Below are 6,949 nucleotides of genomic sequence, written 5' to 3'. Positions count from 1 at the left end.
CAAACCTGAAGCCTAAAGTTGCGCAGTGCCACTGGCAGAGCCCCAGACTGCAAACACATGAAAGCCGGAAACTCCTCGTTCCTCCTGCCAATCTCTACTCAGGTCTCTTAAGAGGTGGCTTCTCAGAAAATTGCTGTGTAGCTTTCCCCGGGGCAATGGGAATGAATGCCTAATTGTGCCAGATAGGGCACTGTTGGCAAGCCACCTGCTCCCAAAAGACAATTCTACATCGAGGATTTTATTGAGGTTACAGACAGGACCCTGGGTGAAGGGTTACTTATAGGACCAGTCTACTTAAAGGCAACTGTATCACCAAAAAGTAGGGATATTGTTTCAGCTTTCTGAGACTCAGGAGCCTCCCTAGGGTGGCCGGGATGAGGGGTACTTTTATCCTTAGAAAATCAAACATAATTTAATCTATTCAACCCTTGATTAAAAAAAAAAAAACTCTAGTGTTATTTGCAACCAATAAGGATTGTCAGTTAATGACTATCAGAAATCAAGCTAAAATTAAACAGAGGCACTTTCAGTGTGGTCTGGGGCTGGGCTGCTCAAAAAAAAAAAAATGTTTCCATATCTGTGGTGACTATGTTGGCTGTGACCCCTTCTCTGTCTGTAAAGCCCCGCCTCAAACACCAAGGCCTGGATCAATTTCATTTCCAGTCCGTTTCTTGTGTCCATGGCTTTTTTGTGACCAACTGTCTTCAGGGAGCAAATCCTCTGTATCCTGAGAAGACTTTGGCCAGTCTCACCAGTGTCAACGAAAAGCTGAGCCACACAGACATCCACCTGATCAAGTCAAGATTCAAGGCCACTGGCTCCCACAGGATTTCCTGGCTCTTTCTCCCTCCCTCCCTCCCTACTTCCTCCATACTCTCACATTTACCAGCTTCCACACACAGACCAGACCGTCATGCTCAGCAAAGCTCTGTTTGTCTGCCTACCTTTAGCCTCCAGTTTTCTTGTGGTACCCACTGGAAGGCCCATGTCTAGCACCACTGTGTCACGTCTCTGATCACTTTTTCACATCTTTGGGGAAACTTCACTTTGCCGAACCACCTATGTTGCTTCTTCCATGGTCAGGTGCAACCTTGGTCCAATCAACTCTGACTATGGGACAGAGTCCTAGGGCAAATCTGTACACCGAGATCTACCTTTCAGAAAGGTATAGGGGTCCTGTGCTTAATCCCACACCTTAACTGTCAGGAGCCATAGGACCTTGCCTGACCTGCCCCAGTGGCTGAGAGGCCCTGCTGGCTGAAAGCCACAGCTGTCTGCATACTTGAGATAATTATTCTGCCTGGCTACCACAAAGATCCAGCCTGACCTTGAGAAAAAGAACATTCGGTGTATCGAGACTTCTGTATAATCGCCCCACTCCACACCTGCTGTCCTTGGGCCTGGCCCAGAAGATTTTGTAACTTTCCATTGCACTCCTTCCCACCCCCCGCCCTTTCAGAAGCTTACTATAAATTTGGATACCCCCTTACAATAAACGGCCCTCAATAAGCAAAGTTTTTCCTGAGCTCGTGTCTCTCTCTCCTGCCCAATTCTTTATTCACAGGTCGCGACCCTCCTTGCCACTCCACGAATAACTGAACCCGCGGGTCGGGGACACTTAACCCCTCCTAACATCCCAAAACCCTATGCCTGTCAGAACTGAAGCTTGCTCCTGAGGGCTTTCTCTGACTGCCTCCAAGGCAAAGCAGATACGTAGCGAATTTGAACCACCCTTCACCAATGGCTGGAGCCGGTGAGTCTGGTGGGCCAGCTAGTCTTAGCTCCCAGTGAGCAAAGCAATGTGGGGTGTCCTTTGCTCCGTCTCGGAACTGATGATCAGAATGAAGCCCAGTCTGCCCATGGTGTCTGCCTGCTAAAGCCAGGCCTCCATTGCATGCCATGCTCTTCGTATTCTCTCCCTAAGCTCCCGTGACCGCCTTCTGAGTAAACCCCACGCTCTTGCATCCTACCTCAGTATCTGCACTGGGGTGGGGGCTGTTTATAACAGCAGGGCATCTTCTCTCAGCAGGGGCACTAGAAGGCAGGGCATCCGACCTCCCCAAGACTCCGCCATTGCAACACAGGCTCACTTGTTTGTGCCCCTGCTCCCAAAAGGGGGAAAATTGTTTCTTCTGTATCTTCTAGACTCCAACACTACCAACATTTGACTTTATATACAGAAGCCCCCAGCTGTTTGTTAGATAACAAATTGGGTGAAATCTGCTAAATGAGACATTCCTCCAAACACATCCCACGAAGAGAAGCCATACCCAGACCATGCCTTAACTGAACCATCCTATCCTAAGAAGTCCTTACGCACCAGTGGGCATCTGAAAACCCTGCTAACTCATCTTCATTTGCAAGTAACATTTACACACTGTAACACAGTAAGAGCTGCAGCCAAATGAGTATAGCCTGCCAAACCTCGTGAACGTTTAATGGAAAATCATCCTGGAAGCATGATTGCACTTCAGTGGCATCAGGAAAGTGTGAATCTTGCCCGACTCTGGAAATCTCAGCAAACTGGCTACTAAACAGGGAGTGTGGGAATATGTGTACTCACCCACATAAACTGTAGTAGATGGTTAATTACCGCTCCGCTTCCCAGCTCACAGTACTGTAAGGCGAGTTTGCCAAGAGGTCTGGAGGTCAGATGGAGGTGCCCTTCCACTCGTACAGCTGAGCTCATCATCCTGCAGTGTAAGTGCAGAAGCTTGGACAGAGGTTGTAAAGCCAAACAAGCCGGGGCAGGAAGGTGTTGGCCTTGTACTCTGGTTACTTATTTATTTTAAATAATTGTGGATGAAAATAGCCTTATTTTGAGTTTTGTTTCATCTTTACATGAACAAGTCAGGGGGGCCACATACAGAGAAAAACCTGTACATGCATGTACACACATGCATGTGCCACACACACACACACCAAAAAAAAAAAATCAAGAAATTAGACTCATTAATATTTCTAACTAAAATAAAAGGCATAGAAGGCAGTGCATGAAACAAGACAGTTGGGTTTTAATTTGGCTCAGGCTTCTCATCTGGAAATGAAGATTCATAGATAATTCCTAAGATGTCAATATGAAGAAGATGATAGAATGACACCTCTGAAACAGCCGTGTGTATAGCAAGCATTAGCAGAAAGGATGGATGTCTCTATATAGGCAAGTAGGAAGGTAAGGGATTCAGTTCTTCTGCCTAATTACTTTTAAAAAAAAAAGTATAATTTATTCACCTTACATCCCAATTGTAGTCCGCTCACTCTTATCCTCCTGTTCCCATCCTTTTCCCCTTTTCTCCCCTATTCCCCTCCCCTAGACCTCTGACAGGTGGGGCCCTCCTCCCCCACCATCTGACCACAGCCTATCAGATGTCATCTGGATAGCCTGCATCCCCTTCCTCTGTGTTCCCACAGGGCCTGTCTGCCAAGGGGCAGTGACCAAATCTCAGGTACTAGAGTTCCCACTCCGCCCTGCCCCCCACCACTTCTCCATGTGGAGGATGAGCTGTCCATCAGCTACATGTGAACAGGGGGTCTAAGTTCTCTGCTTGCAATGTCCTCTGTTGGTGCATCAGTTTGTGCAGGCCCCTCTGGGTTCAGATCTTCCAGTCTTGATAGTCTCCTTGTGGAGCTCCTGACAACACACCCTCCCCCATCCGCCCTTCTATCCCTCAACTCTTCCATAAAATTCACAGCTCTTATCCCAGAATCCAGATGTGAGTCCCAGTATCTCTCCAGATCCCCCACTGAGTGGTGTCTCTCAGAAGACATCTATGTTGGGCTAATATCCACTGACGAGTATATACCATGTGTGTCCTTCTGGGCCCTTAGATGCTGAAACAGCATTTGGCAAAATCCAACACCCATTCGTGTTTAAAGTCTTGGAGAGATCAGGGATACAAGGCACAAACCTAACATCAAACTAAACAGAGAGAAACTAACATCAATTCCACTGATGTCCACTCTCTCCATAACTCTTCAATATAGCACTTGAAGCCCTAGCTAGAGCAGTAAGGCAATGAAAGGAGATCAAGGAGATACAAATAGGAAAGGAAGAAGTCAAAATACCACTATTCATGGATGATATGATAGCATGCATAAGTGACCCCAAAAATTCCACCAAGGAACTCCTACAACTGATAAATACCTTCAGCAAAGTGGCTGGATACAAAACCAACTCAAAAACATTGGTAGCCCTCCTGTATACAAATGACAAATGGACTGAGACAGAAATTAGGGAAACTACATCCTTCACAATAGCCAAAAAAAATGATATAAAGTATCTTGGTGTAACTCTAACCAAGCAAGTGAAAGACCTGTAAAAAAAAAAAAAAAAAAAACCTTCAAGTCTCTGAAGAAAGAAATAGAAGAAGCTATCAGAAGATGGAAAGATCTCCCATGCTCATGGATCAGGAGAATCAACGTAGTAAAAATGGCCATCTCACCAAAAGCAATCTACAGCTTCAATGCAATTCCCATCAAAATGCCAACACAATTCTTTATAGACCTTGAAAGATCAATTTTCATCTTCATATGAAAAAAAACTAATAAAAAACAGAATAACTAAAATAATCCTGAACAATAAAAGATCTTCTGGAGGAAAATGGATGGAATTGAAAGTGTCTGCCTCATTCTTAAGCCATAGTTATCAGATGTATAGATAGGCAATATCATGGTGACAGCACCCTTGAGAAATGATTCTTTACTAAAAAGTTCACCAAGTAAGTTGGACTCCTTTGACTTGTGGCCTGTGCCTTCTGTGAAGACTGAGATCACAGAACCTTGCAGCTGTCCTACTGAACTCAGGACACACATACTCCTGCAATCTCTTTCCCAGACACCAGCTTTGATCTGGCAGTTGAGAGCAAGCTGAAAACAACCTTGAATTAAAACTTTGCTTTTGTGTAGTATCTTCCTGCTTCCTGGCATAGAGGCTGGACAGGCTGGGCCAACTGAGGTAGAACTTGTCCCTATCCAAACTTCTGAAAGCCTGTAAGAGTCTGAAACTCCCTTCATTCTCGGAATCTCAAGGGACCCAAGGCACCCCCCCCCCACTTGAGTCCCTCATAGTTGCCTGTGGCCATGCTGCTCTTTCTCTCCTGATATTTTGGGAATCAAAGGTTGTCTTCCTTCAATACCTCATCAATGTTGCCTATGGAATAACACTATAACTCTCCTAATATTCTGGAAAATGGAGGTATATGTCCCTTCAGGGCCCATCATGGCTGCCTATGGCTATGAGCCTATCAACTTCTATCAAAGTTCTTCTGGATGGTAATTCATCCATTTCCTTTTCTACGAAGCTCTCTCTCTCTCTCTCTCTCTCTCTCTCTCTCTCTCTCTCTCTCTCTCTCTCTCTCTCTCTCCTTCCTTCCCTCCCCCATGGCTAAGATACCATCTGGCATGATGCTGAAGACTGTCTACCCATGCTGATGGTGGTCTTCACTACTTACATCTCTATGACTGAACCCCATACAATGGCACAGTCGTCAGGACATTGGACTTCAGTCTAAACCAAGGCTCTTAGCAATAGTCTTGTCATTAAGATCTAACGCTCACTTAGGAAGAGGAACTGCCTTTATCAGGCTGACCTGTGGGTGTGTCTGTGGGACATTTCCTTTAGTAATGATTGGAGTGGAAGTGCCCAGCCCACTGTAGGCAGTTCAGCCCTGGAGTCGGTGGTCCTGGTTTATGTATGAAAGTGGGTGACGAGCAAATCACGGGGAGCAAGCCAGTAAGCAGCATGCTCCACAGCCTCTGCTTCAGTTCCTGCCTCCAGGTACCTGATTGAGTTCTTACCCTGACTTCTCTCAGTGATGGACTTTGGGATCAGGACATATAAGCCAAGAATACTTACCAAAGGAATAGGAGACAAACTAGGACAATATAGATGTATGTATGTATGTATGTATGTATGTATGTATGTATGTATGCATATACAGCTCCCCTTGGCACCTGAGAGTGGTTGGTTCCCAGACCTCCACATATACCCAAATCTTCAGGTGTTTAAGTTACATGGAGTGCCTTATTTATATATAAACATCTTCCCATATTCTTGCTAACTCTAGCCACTCATAATACCCAATGCAATTAAAGTCTGTGGAAATAAGTGGTACTATGTTGTTCAGGGGACAATGACAACATTCATATTTAGGACAAGTATAATTATTTCTGAATATGTTCTCTCCATGGATGGTAGAATTCTTGAATATGGCACCCATAGATACAGAGGGAGGGGAAACTGTTATTTTCGTGGCTTTGGATTAACAACTTTTTGTTCTACATATTATGCTTGCATGAATCTGTTTAAATTATTTCTGATCACAGGAAAACCATCTTTTAGACGCTTTGTGGTGACGCCGTGGAAAAGGTTATTTTTGACAACAGGCAGTTTTAAATCCAGAAGCTTCCTAAGGCAGCTTTGTAAGATAATCATTTCTTCTATCGTTACACTTATGTAAATGGTGACAAAAAACACTTTTAAAAACTGCTTTTCTTTTCCAGAGAACAAGTATAAATTTCATGGCATTTCTAAGTTCTTAGTGTTCAATCTCCACTGCCTGAAATAGAGGTGAGAGGCCAACCTCCTCTCAACTAAAATTCCCTTTAAAGTGTAAGAACCAGAGTCTAGAAGTTACCCTAAGGTCTTCTCCAATCTCTCATTCTCTGGAAGCTACATCATGAAGTCACTTTGGTGGTGACGGAAAGGCCATGGAGTAGAGCCTGGCCACCCCTCAGCACAGCTACCACCATGAGCCTCCAGCCCCACGTACAGCTACCACCATGAGCCTCCAGCCCCATGTATAGCCATCACCCATAATCCTCCAGCCCCATAGACAGCCATCACCCATGAGCCTCCAGCTCCACACACAGCCAATCACCCATGAGCCTCCAGCCCCACACACAGCCATCACCCATGAGCCTCCAGCCCCACACACAGCCAATCACCCAT

Source organism: Acomys russatus, chromosome 5 (assembly GCF_903995435.1).
Source record: "Acomys russatus chromosome 5, mAcoRus1.1, whole genome shotgun sequence".
Classification (NCBI taxonomy): Eukaryota; Metazoa; Chordata; class Mammalia; order Rodentia; family Muridae; genus Acomys; species Acomys russatus.
This window is presented reverse-complemented; position numbering follows the sequence as displayed.